Genomic DNA, 19996 nt, shown 5'->3' with positions numbered 1-19996 from the left:
TATAACCTTTAAATGATTATATAAATATTGACAAGAAAACTAGTTTCCACCCAGACTCTGAGACTAATACCCCATATGACACACATGCATATGACAACAACTTTACTATTTCAACATCAAGGTCAGTCTTACTATTGAATCCTTTTACACCTTGGTAAGAAAGTTCACAATAGTTAGATTCTTAATGTGCTCTCCAATTATAATTAGTTGATTAAGTTGTGACCTTGAAGTTCTGTGTAACAGTGGCTTGATTTTGCCTCTGAATTTTAATTTTCACAATATTTAAGTCTTTACATATGTTTGTTTGTACCTGTTTATTGTTCTGCATGACAACCTGCATAGATTTTTTTCCTTTTTAACATTAACAGATTTCTTAGCTTCACAGTTAAGTTCTTATTCTTTCATTAGAAACCATTTTTAAAATGCCTGTTTGGAACTGGGGCTGGACAAATAAAACAACAAAATCCCTAACCTTCAGAGTAACCGTGGGTATCAATATTTGAATAAAATCATGATTCAGTCATGTTTTTAGCACTCTAATCTGCTTCATCTCTGAGACTTATTCTATGCTTCATGGACTTAAAGAATTGAGGCTGAAATTCTGAAGGACAAAAACACATTTCTTAAAGTTGAAGCCTATAGGATTAATCAATAGCTTGTCCCAAGTGATGTCCATATTGCTAATCAATTTGATTTGAATTAATTTCCCTATTTTCTAACTATTTTGCCTAACTAGTTGTATAATAACAGGGCTAAAATTTCATATGTAAGTTAATATCTGCATTAGGGAAAACTATTTATTAACTTTGAAATTAGATGTGTAAAATTGACCCATAACAATCATAATTCTTTATTTTAGTTAGAATATTTTGCCTTAGATTGAGTGATGTCTTTTGTCAAATGAAACCTTAAGGTTTTCCACATAAGTATTTGAATGGCAGGGATTTATCCAGTAACCCAGTCAATGCACCTTATAGCCAATATAACTTACAGCTCCAGCACCGATTAGCAGTCATATTAAGTTACTGTTGAACTTATAAAATACATTCCTTCTTAACTGAAAAATAAGCATAATCAATTTCCTTGTTTATTTTGCTTGCTATGAATATCTGTCATCATTTTTCCAGCCAAGTGCGCTCTAAGGTCTTTGTTGTGAGGAAACTCTCAAACCAAAACTCACCCTAAGGATTCACCCTCCCTCATTTTTCTCTCTACATATACATACATATACTCACTCAATCACTTACATTTGGACTGAAATGTTTTAAGCATAAGATAAAATTGAAAAGCAGCAAAAACGCAAGGGCAATTTCTCTATTTCTGTAATTTCAGCAATGATAGAAGAGATATCCAGAATTATAGTCCTCAGTACTGAGAAAACTATCAAGATTATATCAAAAACTTACATAAAGTTTAAAAAGAAACAAATACTATGCATCAAGTCATTAAGAATTACCTTTGAGGATTGTGGATTTTACCAATTAGTAAGTTCTTAACAAACACATTATTTATTCATGGAAATGGATTTTCTTCATCTAACCATCAACTGCCTTATTCAGTGATCTTAGAAATAAAAATAAACCTGGAATCCTTCTAGGCTCTGGAGTAGATTCATAAAATGTTTTGAATTTCAAGAAAATAAACTTATTTTTGATCATAAGACATGGATTTGAGGCTTAGTCTCTATAGTCATTAATCATATAATATTTTACAAGATATTTAACCTGTCTGTGGCTTCACATTTTCATTAGTTTAGAAGTTATTAACAATATTAATAATAACTGCCCTCAATTTAGCTAGATTTTTGTGAATTCTTTTGTACATTTTATTATTGCAGTAAAATACATGTAACAAAACATACCATTTTAACCATTTCTGTGTTCAATATTGTGGCATTAACTACATTTATACTGTTGTACAACCTCTGTCACCATCTTTCTCCAGAATTTTTAATCTTCTCAAATTGAGAGATATTAAAAACCAACTCTTTGTTTTACCTTCCCCACTTTCCCTGGAAACTCCAATTCACTTTGTTTCTATGAATGTGACCACATACCCTAAGAACGTCATATAAGAGAAATCATACAAAATGTGTCCTTTTTATGACTGAACTATTTCATTTAGTATAATGCAAGTTTCAACCATGTTGGCATTTTTTCTTTTTAAGGTATTCTCTTTTTTTAGAACTGATAAGTATTCCATAATATGTGTATATACTTTTTGTTTACCCACTTATGTGTTATGGAGATGGTTGGACAACAACATTAATATACTTACAGTCACAGAACTGAACATTTAGAAATGGTTAAAGTGGTAAATTTAAATGTTGGCAGAGGTGAAATTACTATGAATTGATGAAGCCTATGCAGCATGACTTCTCAATTGTATAAGCTCCTTTCAAAGCCCTGATGATGGAAATCCAAGAAAAATGTGTGCAAGGTCATACGTGGCTGTAAATTCACAAGACAAATATATTTTTCCACTGTGATTTCCCCTCTATCACATTGTATTTTATGATGAGTAGAACTGTAGTGGCTGTGGGCATTTTGTAGGAGGAGGCTAATAGAAAGATAAACTGGATATTCATTTTGTTTGAGTTTACCAGACTAATGCTAGTTTTAGTTATTTCATAGTAGAGTTAGCTTACTGTTTTACCCATTCCATAAGGTACAGCTTCAGGAATTCTAACTCTGGCCATTTTGTACACTCAACCACAACTGTAACAACATGATGCAGAAATGGAGGTTGTATCACATATAAATGTGTCCTACAAGACTGGGGTTGTGGCTCAGTGGTACAGTGTTTGTCTAGCATGTGCAAAGTACTGGGTTCAAGTCTCAGCACCACATATAAATATGTAAGTAAAACAAAGGTCCATGAACAACTAATAAAAATATTTTTTAAAAAAATGCATCCTACAATAACTGGCAGAGAAAAGCTGTGAATAGTGGAGGAAAAAACAGGGTTTGCAAATATGGAACCAGAAGCCTGTCTATACAAAATTTCTTTCAATTAGATAAGTAAAGTTATAATCAGAGAACTCAGCTCCTATCAATGCCTACTCAAAATAGGATTATAGTCATTAATGCAATAATAGGAAATTATAAAAGACCACACATTTTTGTTTTTCATGGCAATTATGCAAAATGAAATTCATCTGAATTCCTGGTAATGTAGAAAACACAACTGTAGGAATATTATAAATAGCAGCAAGTATATTTAATGGTTCATAAATGAAAGAATTGATAGAGGTTTTTAGAAATTCAGCTACACTTCTAAAAAATTTATGATATCACCAATAATTAATTGTGAAGCAATAGAGAAATTTTCTAAATCTTTCTTCATTAAAAAAGATATTTATCAACTACAATCAATAAAAATGATAGATAATTATTGTGATTGTTATGAAATCTTTCCTAATATTAAGTAAATATTCATTTTAATATTTTGCTTGTTTTCTGATGAAGGGCTTCTCAAGTTGTGTAAGCTTCAAGTACATTAAAATTTTGACAGACTCCTGAACAATGGAGGAAAGATGATTACACAAGGTCTACATTTCTACCTATTGAAACACTCCAATATAGCATTGAGAATTTGCATGAATCTCATATTTACTAAATATGTGAAATTCTACTTAGACAAAGGTACAGATACACCTTTGGTGAGTATGAGATATTCTCAAAAACACAGAAAGTGAAAAAAACAAACAAAAACCTCATAATCTGATTTGCATATCTATGAGATAATGAAGGGTTGCTTCATTGGAGGGTCTAGACAAAGGTTTTCTAAGCTACTGCCTTAGAGAGAGACAGAGATAAAGAATCATTCACCCACTGGGAGCAGTGGCACATGCCTATAAACCCAGTGGCTCAGGAAGCTAAGGCAAGTTCAAAGCCAGCCTCAGCAAAAGCAAGTTGCTAAGGAACTCAGTGAGACTGTGTCTCTAAATAAAATACAAAATAGAGCTGGGGATGTGGCTTAGTGGTCCAGTGCCCTTTAGTTCAATCCCTGGTGCACCCCTCCCCCCCCAAAAAAAGATTCATTCATCCTAAGTCGTTTTCTCTGAGTCATAATTACAGTCTCTCAACAACAACAACAAAAATCTGGCATTTGTAGAAACCCTATGTAGTAATCAACATTTTCTGCATTATCAAAAAAAATGTGAAGTGGTTTGGGGGAGAGATGGAAGGAGAAAAATAAAAGAAGATGATGCTACCATGGTTTTACATTGCAAGGTCAATCTTCAGAACTTATCAAAATTAGCTGCTATGCTCTTTCTTTTAAGGAACACTCATCTGGGACCCACTCTGGAAAAAGGGAAAGCCAAGAAGGATACAAATTCTTCACTACATCTGGAAATGAAGAGATGACCACGAATATGTGGGAAAGCCCTCTTGGAACTTTTCAATCATAGCAAAAGAAGCTTAATTTTGCTATTGTGGCTTCAATCTCAAAATTTTAAAGTCTATTAATAAGACTCTTGCATTTATGTCCCCTCCTCAACTTGTCAAGAGTTTTGTGGATTTTTCTGAGGTTGACAATTAAGCACCAAGAGCCATGGAATACAATCATAGAGGCAGCGTAGTTATTAGATAAATGCACCTTCACTAAGCACATTTGTCTTAAGGAGGGAGGGTTGTGTGTGCTTAGGGGAAATGCAGGATGTTAAAGCAGTAATATAATTGAATTAAAAGATGGTAATTTGGTACAATGTTTTCTTCTATTAAAAAATTGGAAGAGATAAAAGAGATAGAAATAATGATTGAACTGATAGAAAATTTTAGAGATTTTTGAAATTATCATCATTTTCCCTTCTGAAAAGATGGAGTACAAATAATTTACCTCATTCTTTTACTAACTGCTACTGAAAAATCTCTAAATTTTTATATATAAAACACACATCATAAGACTCTAAAATATGGAAAGAAAGCAGACTGGATAGAAATATCAGGACCCAAGGAAAATCACAATGATGAATTTTCTAGGATTTCCATTCATATATGTCCCAAACATTCAGCTGAAAAAGCTAGCAACTTAGATGCAACAGTATGTGAAGACTAAAAAGCCCCAACAAAGGCCTTTTCACTCTGACCAAAGGATCATAAAGTCATCATATGAAAAGAAAAATTTTAGAATAAAAATGCTCTACTCTAGCCAATCATCTGTATAAATAAACAAATATAGACAAACCACATTCCTGTCAACAAAGGCCAAAGAGAAACACAGAACCCCACCCAAATGACACTGTTAAAAGATGCCTCAACAACCCTACCAGCATAGTGTCAGAGAAAGCCCGAAAAGGAATCAGGACTTTCATTAGTGTTAGGCTATATCAAGACCTCCCTTGTGGTATCACTGGTAACCACACTGGTTTTACAGATTTCTACAGAAGGGAATGATATGTCTCTTCTTCTCTCCATTGAAGTAGTTGTAGGGGAAACCCAGTAGAAAGTCAAGGTCTTCCCTGTCATCATTCACTATTGAGACCATGCTCCTATTATTTCATTGGACACATGAAAAGTAATAAGTTGCTCCTCCTCTCGACCTAGGGGATATCAGTAGAAGTCTAGTGGGAACCAGAACAACTTCCTCCACTGAACAATAATAAGTATGTCTCTCCCCATTAGATGTCAGTGAAGGCTGGTGTAGAAACTAGACTTTTCTCCCACCATTTAGTACCAATGCAGTACTCGCTTACTTCTTCTGTTGGAGAAGTGTCAGAGGGCACCAACTGAAACAGAAAGTTTAAATAACTTCCAGTATTTTATAATACTCCAAATGACCAAATGTCAACAAAAATTTCTTACACAAAGTATCAGGAAAATCTCAACTTCCAAAAAAAGGGAAAAATCAATGGATGCCAATCCCCAGATAATACAGATGATAGAATTATCTGACAAAGAGTTTAAAGTAGACAACACACGCAAAAAAAAAAAAAAAAAAATGCTTCAATGACTACAAACATAATTGGAACAAATGAAATAGCAGAAAGCAGAAAGTCTTGGCAAAGAAATACATCTCAGCAAAGATATACACACACGCACACACACAAAATCACAATTTAAAATGTAAGAAATATAAATGAAAACTTTAGAACTGAAAAATTCAATAACTAAAATAAAAACTCAATAGAGGTCTTATCTTGGGCAGCCATAATATAATACTGGAATGAGTGTCTTAAACAATAGAAATTTATTATCTCACAGTCTTTCAGTCTGGAAATTAGTGTTCACAGTGCCAGTATAACTGTATTCTGGTAAGTGCTCTCTTTCTGGTTTGCAGATAGCCACCTTCTCACTGTGTACTCACTCAGTTGCTTAAGTGTGAAGAAAGTGTGTTATCACTCTCATTTTTTTTCTTCTAAGGACACTAATCCCATTTTATGTGCCCTATTCTTATGAGTTCATCTACACTTAATTACCTTCCGAAGGTCACATGTCCAAATACCATCACATGGAAGAAGAGAGTTATAAGATATGAATTTGGTTTGGGGGTTGGAGGAAATAATTCAGTTCACATCATAAGAACTTAGTAGAAGAATGGAGGAGGCAGAATAAAGAATTTTAAAAATCCAGCTTGGAACAAAAGAAATTACCCAAGTTTAAGATTAGGAAAAAAATCATACAAAATTTTAAGATTAGGAAAAAAAATATACAAAAAAGAAGAAAATGTACAGAACATCAAGGATTTGTGGATCTATAAGAAATATTTAAAACACATCATCCAGATTTTCACATGGAAGGAGGAAGAGGGAAATGTTAAAAATAAATATGAACTGAACATTATGATATTTGACGAAAGATATAATCTTAGGAAGCTGAGAAAACCTCAAACATAATGTACCCTCCAAAATCTGTCTGAGGACACATCATAAGTTATAGAAAACTAAAGATCCAGAAAAATATCTTTAGCAAGATATATAGAGAAAAACAAACACACAACTATACACACAAACAAAACAAAACAAAACACAAAACACCCTTATCTCTAAGTGAAGAAAACATATTTAATCAATAACAGATTTATCATCTGACATTTTGGGAAATTATAACAAAATGTTACAACATTTTTCAATTGTTTTAAGAAAAGAATTGTCAATGTAGCATTCTAAATCCTGTGAAATCTTTCAAAAGGAAATGATTTGTCACTAGCCAAAATATGCTGAAAAAAAGAGCTAATGGTAATTATTTAAACAGAAAGGACATGATCCAATAAATCTTGGAATGTTAATAAGAATGAAGAATGAAGATATTAAATAACTAACTATCATATATTTTATTTCTCTTTTGTGCTTGGTAAATTACTTTTCATAGTTGAAGCTAAATTATAATGGTGTGTGAATATGGCTTAATGTGGAGGAAATATTTTTTCCAGCTTCACTGAGGTGTAATTGACAAAAACTCTTTATATTTAAGGTGTACCACATGATTCTTTAATATAAATATATATTGTAAAATTATATCTAATTAACATATCCATCACTTCACAGTGACCTTTTCTTAAGTGGTGAGAATAGTTAAGATGTACTCTCTTAGCAAATTTCAAGTATAAATACAGTATTGTTATCTATAAACATCATGCTGTCCATTATAACTCCAGAGTTTGTTCATGATGCATAAGAGAAATTTAGTACTCTTTGACTAACTGCTTCATTTTCCCCAACCGTCAGAAACTGAAAAATACCTTTCTACCCCCTTTTGACTTTTGAGATTTCACATGTAAAGAGGATCATACTGTCTTTCTGTACATGGCATATATAACATAGCATAATGTCCTTCAGGTTCATCTGTATTGTCACAAAAGGCAGGATTTCATTTTTAAGTCTTAATGATATTACACTGCATATGTATATATCATATTTTCTTTATTCATCTGCTGTAGAACCCTTAGGTTATTTCCATATCTTCTATTGTTAATAAATATTGCAATGAACACTGAAGTATAAATCTCTCTTTCAAAAACTAATTTCAATTTCTTTGGATATGCATAACCAGAGTGGGCTATTGTATAACATATATTTCTATTTCTAAGTTTTTGAGAAACCCCTATAATCTTCTCTATAATGGCTGTGCTAATTTACATTCTTACAAACAGTGCAGAATTGTTTCCTTGTCAACACTTGTTTCATATATTTTTCTATTTTAGCCATTATAACAGAGATGAGGTAACATCTCATTGTAGCTTTGTTTTGAAGGATTAAAATTATACATGTTAATAATATTCATTATGCCATATTCAAACACATATAAAATATAATTTCATCCTGTTTTCTCCTATCACTTGCAGAAAACCTGGGCTTAACATTCCAACATATTAGCATAGGCATCAACTTCTTTAACAAGACTCTGAAAGTTCAAGAAATAAAGAAACAAGAATCAATAAGTTGGATGGCATCAAATTTAAAAGCTTTTCCACAAGAAAAAAAAAACAAGAGCATGAGGAGAAAATAGACAGAATGGGAGAAAATCTTTGCAGCTTTCTCCCAATGAGGCATTAATATTCAGGATACAGAAATAACTCAAGAAAATAACACTACTCAAGGTGGATCAAAGACCTACCCTAATTCCTAGATTTTGATCCACTTTTGAGTTGAGTTTTGTGCAGGGTGAGAAACAGAGATCTAGTTCTATTACATATTTTAAAATTATTCCTGATGATTAATTATGTGGAGAACTTCCTCATATATCTATTAGCCATCTGTGTATCTTCTTCAGAGAAATTTCTAGTCAGGTCTTTTGCATACTTTCAAATTTTGATTATTTCCTGGCTATGGAGTTAAGATTCTTATATATTTTGAATATTATCAAAATATAATATTCAAAATATATAAGAATATATAATCCTTTAACATTCATATGGCTTGTAAATATTTTCTCCCATTATGTAGGTTGCCTCTTTACTCTGTTGATGCTCCCTTAACTGAGCAAAACTTTTGCTATTATTGTTGTTTTAACCTACTCTTAATTTATTTTTGTTTTTGTTGCCGGTATTTTGAGGGTTATATCTAAAAAGTATTACAAGGTACAATGTCATGATCTTTCCCCTGTTTTCTATTAGTAGTTTTATGGTTTTAAGTTTTATGATTAAGTCTTTAACTTCTTTTGAATTGATTTTTTAAATGTTCAAGCAATTCACAGGAAGGCAGAAAAAAGTAAAGAGAAAAGTAAAAGACAATAAGAACCATCATAACAACAACAAAAAATGTAAGAGACATAAGCTTTACCATATCAATAATTATACTAAATGTAAATGTCTAAATATACCAATTCCAAGACAGAACGCCATGGTGGATTAAAAGTATGTCTCAACTATATGCTGTCCACAAGAAACTTACTTCAAATATAATGATATAAGTAAACTGGAATTATAAGGATGAATATATCATGCATTCAATAAAACAAAGCAGGAATGACTATTAATATCAGATATGATGTGTTTCCTATCAAAGAAAATTGCCTCTTCCAGGAAAGTAAAGGACATTATGATAGAATGAGAAAGAAATCATTCCTCCAAGAAAAAAAAAAATCAGTCCTAATGTGTATGCACTCAATATGTACATATTTCCTTTACCTATATAATATGTAAAGGAAAAACTGATAAAATTGAAAGGAGAATCAAATTAACAATTACAGGTCAAGACTTTAACATCCATATTCAGCAATTAACTGGAAAATTAGATAGTCAATGAGCAATAATATGGAAGAACTCAACACCACCATCAAGGATAGAATTCACCCAAGAACTGAATCACACATATTCTTTTTATGTACTCACAGAACATATGAAAACATGAACCATAACCTGAGTAATAAAACAAACATCAAATGGAATATTACTCATCAATAAAAGAGAATAAAATCATGGCATTTGCAGGTAAATGGATGGAGTTACAGAAGATAATGCTAAGTGAAGTTAGCCAATCCAAAAACAAACAAACAAAAAAACCCATAAATGCTGAATGTTTCCTCTGATATATGGAAGCTGATTCATAGTGGGGTAGGGAGGGGGATCATGGGAGGACTAGACAAACTCTAGATAGGGAAAAGTGGTGGGAAGGGAAAGGAGGGGGCATGGGATTATAAATGATGTTGGAATGTGATGGACATTATTATCCAAAGTATATATATGAAGATATGAATTGATGTGAATATACTTTGTATACAACCAGAGATATGAAAAATTATTCTCTATTTGTGTAATAAGAATTATAATGCATTTCACTGTCATATATAAATTAAAAAAATAATTAAAAAACCGCTCAAAATCATAAAATAATTGAAATTATATAGAGTAAACTTTCTGACCACAGTGGACTCAAAATCAGTGAAAAATATATAACAGGAAAATATCCAAACAATTGAAGCTAAAACAATACAGTTATAAATAATGCATGGTTCAGAGAAGAAGTTTCAAGGACAAATTTTAAAATTCATTGAGCTGAATTAAAGTGAAAATATAACTATACATTAAGTTTTATGTGTCAAAAATAAACTAGTTCTAAAAAGAAAAATTTACAGCACTAAGTGCCAAAATTTGTAAAGGTCTATTTTCAGAGAACATACCTGCTTCTTAGAAAATCACAAGGAAGTTACAAAAAGTCCTAAAATAGCCACATTGCAAGATATAAGATAAACATACAAAAATCAATTTTATTTTAAACATAAGCAATGAACACATGGAAAGTAAAATTTAATAATATAATACCATGTGTAAATTGCTTTTAAAAATGAAAAGCTTAGGTGTAACTCTAACAAAACATGAAGAACTTGTTTGCAGGAAATTTTGCAATATTAATGAAAGAAATAAAATTAAATTAAATTTTAGACTGGAATATTCAATATAGTAAAGAACATTTCTCACAAAAATGATACACAGATATAAAGTAATTTTTATCAAAATGTCAGCAACACTGTCTGTACACCCAGAAATCAATCTAAAATAAATATTTAAAACAAAAGAACTAGGATACCTAAACCAAATTGAAAAAGAAAAAGTGGGAGTAATATCTAATTTAAAGATTTATTATTTAAAAACAGAATAAAGATTATGGGGTAAAGATGGAGGAACTGTCACACAGAAAATGGAAAACAATAATCCAGAAATAGACCCACACACACATACCAGGCAACCCAACACAAGAAGAAGACAAAAAAGATTCAATCAAAAATTCACATACTCATCAAATAATTAAATCTAAAAGTATAAAATTTTTAGAAAAAACATGTAGGAGAAAATATACATGAACTAGAATTAGGTAAAATGTTCTTATTCTTCATAGCAAAAGAACAACCCACTAAAGGAAATCATCATGAATTAGATTTTTATTAAAATTAACAACTTTTTTTGTTTGCTTTGTGAAATATTCTGTTAAGAGGATGAAACAACAAGCTACAGTCCACACTGCATATATGACAAAGATCTAGTATCTAAAATATAATTAAAATTCAAAACTCAACGTTGAAAAATAAACAGTACCTTTGGAAATGGGGAAAAGATAGGAATATATATTTCATGAAAAGTGGATATACAGATGACAAACATACAAAAATGTGCTCAACATCATTTAGTCATGACAGAAATGCAAATTAACATTACAATTAGATATTATTATATGCCTATTAAGAGAATTAAAAAAAAAAAAAAAACTGACTGCACCAAATGCTGGTGAAGACAGAAACTGAATCACTTATACATTGCTGGTAGCAATGTAAATATTATGGCCACTCGGAAAAAGAGTTTGATATTTTCCTTGAAAAATTAAAATTTTAGCTACCATATAAATCATCAATTGGGCATTTATCTCAGGAAATCAAAATACATTATCATTGGGACTGTGGTCACGGCTCAGTGGAGGAACTCTCGCCTAGCACGTGCGAGGCTCTGGGTTCGATCCTCAGCACCACATAAGAACAAATAAATAAATAAATAAAGGTATAAAAAAATTCATCATCACCCAAAACTTGTACACAAATGTTCATAGCAGGTTTAATTGAAATGATCTTAAGCTGGAACTGATGAAGATATTCTTTAATGAGAGAATGATTACACAAATTCTGACATATCCATAGCAAGAAATACAGCTCAGAAAAAAAGGAACAAATTATTGTTTTATATAACACAGAAGAATGTCCAGAAAATTACGCTAACAAAAATTCCAATCCCAAAAGATTATATACAGTATGAATTTGTTACATAACATTCTTAAAATTATAAAATTATAGAAATGGAATACTCTGGTGGTTGCTAGTAGTTAAGGAAGAGGGATATTCACACAAATATTCTATATCTCAACTGAGTCAATGTCTACATTTTGGTTGTAATGTACAAAATGTTTTCAGAATATTATTGGGGAGGGAAGTGGACTGAATGAAGGATACATGGAAACTTTCTCTATCTTCCTTACAAAGGCCTGTTAAACCGGATGCAGCGGCTCACGCCTGTAATCTCAGTGGCTAGGGATGTTTCCGCAGGAGGATCACAAGTTCAAAGCCAGTCTCAGCATTTTATCAAGGCCCTATGCAATTTAGTATAACCCTGTCTTAAAATAAAAAATGAATAAAAGGGCTGGGGATGTGGCTCAGTAGTTGAGGACTCCTAGGTTCAATCCCTGATTCCAAAACAAAAGCAAACAAACAAAACCCACAAATGCCTGTTAATCTATAATCATTTTAATACAATAGTTTACTTAAATAAACAAGTTTACTTAAATATAACAAGTTTACTTAAATAAAACACTATGAACATTACTGTTATCTACACTGTGTGTTGACTTATACATATAAGGAATACCTAACCATTCATGGTTCAAAGAGATCACAAATTACTGCCTAGTGTGTGGAATCAGAAACACAACTAGCAACAATTAGAAAAATCAAAGATTGAACAAAAAAAAATACTAGGAAGTTTAGAATAAAGTGCACACTGAGCTGAATCAGGAGAGATACCAAATAGTTATTTCAAATTAGCATGGTAGTTTTCCTTCTGTAAAAGTTACGGGGGGTACTCACATACTAAAGAGATCCAAAGTAAACTGAGAAAAAAAGTTATTTTTGAAATTCAACTTATCACTGAGGTTTGAGAAAAATGAGAATTGCATAATCTAGAGTTCAAAACATCTACCACCATTACTTTTCTGCAAATAGAAAAATTCAATAAAGTCCCTCACTAAAGAAATAACAAGTTTCAGCATGTGGTATGGGTAAGAATAAAAATAAAAGCTGGTATAACTATTTTTCTGAAACTTCACTGGAAAATGGAACAAAAATAAGTTTCTATTTTGGACTCCTAGAGTATGAATTTAGATCTCTTGTAGAAAACTCCACTTAAAAGGAAACAAATGAGACTGAGAAATGCACATTACATCTTCATTTTTCACAAGAGTAATGTTCTTTAAAATACACACAACATGCTTCCCTGAAAACCAGAACTATACATCTAAAAAAAATTGTACAACAAATCTTTGCATTTACTGACCAGAACATGATAAACAGAATATTAAGCTCTTACAGAGACAGTGATATTCAATTTTATGTATCAATTTTGCTAGGCCACAGTACACAGTACCTGGTCAAACATTATTCTAAATTTTTCTGTGAATATATTTATGTGAAATTAATATTTGAATCAGTACAGTTTGGGTAAAGCTTATTACCTTCCTTAATGTGGGTGGGCCTCAACTAAGCAGGTAATGTCCTTAACAGAAAAGATTTGCCTCCCCTGGAGAAGGGGAAATTGAGCCAGCAATTTGTGCATTTAAATCTAACCAAAGACTTTGGACTTTGGACTCAACCAGGGAACATTCCCTGGGATTCCAGCATGCTGACTTTCCCTGAAGATGCTGGATTTGCCAACTACAAAATCATACATCAATTTCATTAAATCTATCAATATATCAGTAGATTTATCAAGCAATAAATATATAGGTATATATCAAAGCCATGGGTTGCTTAACAGAGGGGATATGCTTTGAGAAATTCATTGTTATTCAATTTTATCATTGTGTGACTTTCAAAGTAAACTTACACAAAACTAAATGGTAAAGCTTATTATACAATTGGGCCACATGTTAAAGCCTCAGGCTCCTCAGCTACAAAACTGTACAGTATGTTACTATACTGAATGCTAGAGGCAATCATACCACAATGGTAAGTATTTGTGTGTCTAAACATATCTAAATATAGAAAACGCACAGTAAAAATGTGGTATAAATGATTAAGGATCTATAGAACTAGGAAAACAAAACAAAACAAGGGAACACAAAAAATAACTGCAAATAAAGAACTGGAAAATATGTTAGTAGAATTTAAATGTGATTTGTCTATTTGAATATTACTAATGACCTACATAGTTTCCTCTAAAAATGAGATGAGAAAAAATAGTATGTACAATAACATTTTTTAAAAATAAACACTATTAAAAATTTTAAGGGAAACCACTAAAGAATATTTAATAAAAAGCTGTATTTTAAGAAGAAATCAGAAAAGGAAAACAAGAATTAAAAAATAGCTTAAATAATTGAAAAACTAATATAGCAGCAAATATGATTGTGAGAAAGAAAATAAGGAGCCTCCAAGATCTAGAAGTTGACCTAACAATTTCAAGTAGGCTACAAAGCTGTTAGAAGTTGACCTGGCATTCAAAGCTAAGCTCTCATTTTCTCGCTGGACATAAATAATCACATGGAACACCAATTTCACAGGAAGTCACTGTGAGACCATAATGAAGTGAGAAGACAACTGCTTATCTAAGCACATTTATAGTGCAAATTACAAAATACCAAACATCCCCCTCTCCTGGATAAGATGAGCGAATGCTGCTTTTTTAAAATCAATTTTAATCTTACTCTAGCCTGTCCTCCCTATAGCTAAAACTAAAAACACCAAATTATTGAAATATCCCCCATTTTCTTATAGCATTAAATCCAGAATAAACCTGTCTTTTCAAAGACTGTCCCCCAAATCAACCAACCAATGTTGAAATACAAGAATAAGTCCTTAATAGCAAACTCTTACCAAGGTAGCATCATCATACCTATGCCGCACAATCTCCCATAACATGATGAGTAATAAGCTCAACTTGTTTAACTATAGGTGCATTGCTGCATCCTTGTCCAAGGGCACTGGAACCTGTAATCACAACCAAATTAAAATGATATTTTAGTTATTTTTACATTGATTTGTTCTTAGGTGAACTTTTAAATAACCTTGACAATAGTTACCAATCCCCCAAAAATCCTACTGATGCTTTTTATTTCCTTAATAGTTTAGAATAACATAGTGAGAAATGATGCCTTTCCAATATTGAGTTTTCCTTTCCAGGAATTTATCTGTTTATACACATCATAATTTACAGTTTTGGGTTTTTTGTAGTTTTATTCATAGAGATAATGTGTATTGCTTTCAATATTTATTTCTAAATAACATATAAGAAGTTCTTTCTTGATATATTTGTAATATAATTTTTACCAGGTATCTGAGTGTGTTTTTATGCATAATTTTTATACATATATATGTTTTATACACACATATATACTTTTTTTTGTTTTCTTATATGCCTTTCAAATTCACCTACATATTTTTATAGTTTGTGTTATTATATATAGCTATTCTACTTTTTGTTTTCTAATTCGGTGTTTTAGGTTTTATTTTTTGTTGTACAAGGATTGAACAGCAGGTACTCTACCACTGAGCTATGTCTCCAGCCCTTTTTATTTTTTACTTGGGAACAAGGTGTCATTAAGTTGTTGAGGCTGGCCTCAAAAGTGTAATCTTCCTGCTTCAACCTTACAGACAGCTAGAATTACAAAAGTATGTGCCACCTCTTCCAGCCTATTTTCTGTTTTAATTTTAAATTCTCTGGAGCATTTTCTTGATCTTATTCTATATTTAGAACAAAATGATTGGCTCACTTATTTTTAATAAGAATTTTAGAATACAGAATTTTCTCTGAGTAAAGATTTGACCATGTATTATAAATTATCATGCATAATAATATAAAGCTCTCATTGTGCTTAATTCCTAAATAATATGAAGTTGCAATTATAATATTTTATTTTAGTTATTTAGGAGAGTTGATTTTTTCCAATTCAAAAAAGCTTAATTTCTATAGTTTTTTTGTAATCAATTTCTAATTTTAGAATGTTAAGTTGAAAAAGTCCTATCTATATAAATAACTGAAAACTACTTATTTTTCTCACTTACCTTCATTCTAAGTAATTTTCAATCTATACTTAAAAGGCAGTATGTTCTCCAGAGAATATAAATACGTACATGTAGAGTCTTTATACCCATCCTTAATACATGTGCATCTTTGTCACTAATTTTTCTATATTCACTAAGTTCTAAAGTACAAGTGCTATATTTATACTTTTTACTATTGAATCATTAGAGCCTGGCCCAATGCCAGGCATACTCAAAAATTTGTAACTACATTTATTATTAATTTTAATCTATTCTTTTCCTCTAAATGAGCTGTCAAAAACTAAAAGATTTCTTTAAAAATCTCCCACTATGGGGCTGTGGTTGTGGCTCAGCAGTAGAGTGCTTTCCTTGCAGCGTTGAGGCACTGGGTTGGATCCTCAGCACCACATTAAAATAAGTAAATAAATAAATAAGTGTATGTTAAAAAAAATCCCCTACTATTATAGCTCTGTTGAATTTTCCTTGCATGTTTAAAAGCATTCATTGGGAATACTTAAATTCTATATTTGGTATATCAAGGTTCATATCTGTTATATTTTCATCAAAATAAAATAAACACCCCTGTCCATTTATTGCTTTTGGGAATTGATTTAAATTTTCATGCATGTGGCAGCTCTAGTGTTCTTTTTTGTTGGTATTGTCTGATAAATCTTTGTCTAATTTTTAACAGTTTAATGAAATGATTTAAGAGTTATTTCTCATTAAAAAACACATGAATTTTGTGCTTTCATTGTTTTAAATAATATGAGCTTTCAACCTCTACGTGGTGACATGTCATAATTTTTTATTATGCTTTTGGTTTTTACTCTTCCATTCCTCTACAATCAGGTGTTTTCTAAATGTGCTTCATTTGCTATTTTTTAAATTTCCCTAATAAGTTATATAAATACACAAAGTGCTTAACAGTACATATTTTCATATATTTAGAATTATAAATTTTCTTAATACATCATTGAAACAAAAGAAATAATTTACTCCCCGCCCATACAAAATTAGGAAAAAGGTATGCTTTTACTCTTACTACATCCATGCCTCCAACTTTCCATATACACTTTGAAAAATATAACCTGACCAGATCCATATTACCAGTAGTAATGTCATTTATGATATACATCTTGGATTACTGTATATCATCCAGGATTATTCTTGATACTTAATTTTGATTTCATCTATTATTATAAAAATGCTTTAGTCATACCTTTGTTTTTAATTAGTGCCAAGGTTTATCCCAGCCTTTAAATACAATTGCCTCATTCTTGAGTTCTTTTGTTTAAATTTATTCCTAAGTTACAGAAGATATGGTTAAATATTTTTCTCCAAAGAAAAATAAATAAATAGATGTAATATAGTTTCTGGTCATGTTCATATCACAATTATTTCTTTTCCTTTCACATGAACTGTAACTGATTTATTTTCTGATGTTCAGGTTTGTAAGAGTAAGGCCCACGTACTCTTTGTTCCGTTATCCTTACTTTTTGTCTACATGTATGCAGCACTTTAATTTCTATTATCCAGAGAAAGTCTTGATTTGCTCTAGGATATACCTGTCCAATAGAACTTTCTGTCATGATGGGAATATCCTATATCTGTGTTGTTCAATACAATAACTACAGTAGCAATCAGCCTCATAAGGCTACCAAGCACTCTAAGTATGGTTATTGCAATTAATTTTACTTAATTATAATTGATTAGATAATTAAAATTGAAATGGCTACACATGGGCAGTGGCTACTGGGTTGGATTTGAGAGCTCCAGAATAACTCAAGATAGTGAGGGCCAAGTGGAATTCTGTTTATTATATTTCCTCACTTTTTTAAAATTTTCCTAATCAACTCTTTCTTGCTTAACGAACTAGATTTACCTCTGGTTTCTTTGCTGAAGCACAAATCTGGAACCTTGTTATTTTGGGCTCCTTTTCTTTTCAGAATCTTTTCAGTGGCTTTTGATTGGTCCATCTCCTTGGATCACCAATGGACTTCCCACTTCAATCTTTCTTTTCTTTCTTAGGAATCTCTTGCCTACAAGATTGGAGCTAGTATATCACCATCGCTATATTTAGCTGCTTCCTGAAAGTACTGTGAAAGGGAAGTACTCAAGTTTTGCTTTACCCAAGAGGTCTACATGATGGAGATGTCGTCACTTTTTAAAGACGAGATTAAATGGGTTAAGAATCCTAGATAGAGGAGAAGAGTCTTTCTCTTTGTACAATGGTTCATTGGTTTATTTTGTAGATTTTTTTTCACTTTCTCATTCTTCCTTCTTGGTGTTTTCAGCGTTTCTGAGAAGGCTGAAATATCAGACTGCTACAACTCACTTTCAGTCCTTATTCAACTTTCTTGGGTTGTTTTTTGTGTGTGTTTTTTTTTTTTTTGTTTCTGGTTTTTTTTTTTTTTTCTTACTTACCTAGCCTTGTGCTGCTATTGAGCTAAAGGAAAGAGGGGCACAAAGGAAAGAAGGGAGAGTGGGGAATGTGGAGGAAGGTGAAGGGGATTCCCCATATAATTCATTGTCATAATATTTGACCCTGGAATCTTTTGACATTTAGGAGCATAAATATATAATTCTTCCAATAAAAGCCACTCAAAAGGAGAAATAGAAATTCTAATTAACCCAACAATTGCATCTGAGGGGTAAATGTGAAAACTGGGGAATAGTTATCAGGAAGAAAATTTGTGAAACCACCTAAAGTCAGATGCCTGCAGCAAACAAATCAATGTGGCACAGAAGCCCCAGAGATTCTTTTAGATCAATAAGGATATCTCTGCCTCTGTTGAGGCCGCAGATAGCTGCTCTGGAGAAATTTCTACTCGGTCCTTCCTCTTATCAGAACGTCGCAAGATGATGACAGAATGAATATGAACAATTCTGACGGTGTCAACCTAAAGGAAAACCCAGAGAAATCATTACTTCTGTCTCTGGCCAGTAACACTTCTCTCTCCAATCTCCTGTCAATTAGTTATAGGACTGCATTTTATTATGATATCAGGTTAAAGATTCCCTTTCAGGAAACTGACACTTTTCTCATGAAAAATGAAATGTTTCAAATAAAGAAATCCTTCCTCGATATACATATTTCAGAAACAAAAATATAAAAGTTAGTATTTAGACAAACTTTGCATATCAAATGCTGACAGTTCTTTGAATTAATTCACATTTTCTTTTTAAAAAAATATTTAGTTTTTAGTTTTAGTTGGACACAATACCTTTATTTTATTCATTTATTTTTATGTGGTGCTGAGGATCAAATCCAGGGCCCCCGCAAGTGTGAGGTGAGCACTCTACCGCTGAGCCAGTCCCCTCACATTTTCTTTTTCTTTTTTTAATCTTGTTTATAGTTGTAGATGGACAGCATGCCTGCCTTTCTTTCTTTATTTATTTTTATGGGGTGCTAAGGATCAAACCCAGTGCCTCACATGTGCTAGGCAAGTGCTCTGCCACTGAGCCACAACCTCAGCCCAATACACATTTTCTTTAATAAATAAAAAGCTGTTCAAGTGATGATTTGTTGAAAAGCAATTAAGAGTACCTTTGTAAAGCATCTCAAAGATTTTAAGTTCAGCTACTTGTAGTTCCCTATTTATGGTCCCATTTCATGGCTGTGTGCCTTTTCACACTTTCCCTTCTGTTTTTCAGCCTTTTTTCACTTTGTGGACCTTTTAAATACTTTTAAGTTTCCTGATAATCCTACTGAAAAAAAAAAAAAAGAATTGTGCCAGGCATAGTGGTGCACACCTGTAATCCCAGCAGTTCGTGAGTCTGAGGCAGGAGGATCACAAGTTCAAACCAGCCTCAGAAAC

This window comes from Marmota marmota, unplaced genomic scaffold (assembly GCF_001458135.2).
Source record: "Marmota marmota marmota unplaced genomic scaffold, marMar, whole genome shotgun sequence".
Lineage (NCBI taxonomy): Eukaryota > Metazoa > Chordata > Mammalia > Rodentia > Sciuridae > Marmota > Marmota marmota.
The sequence above is the reverse complement of the archived record's forward strand: the minus strand, read 5'-3'. Positions refer to the sequence as shown.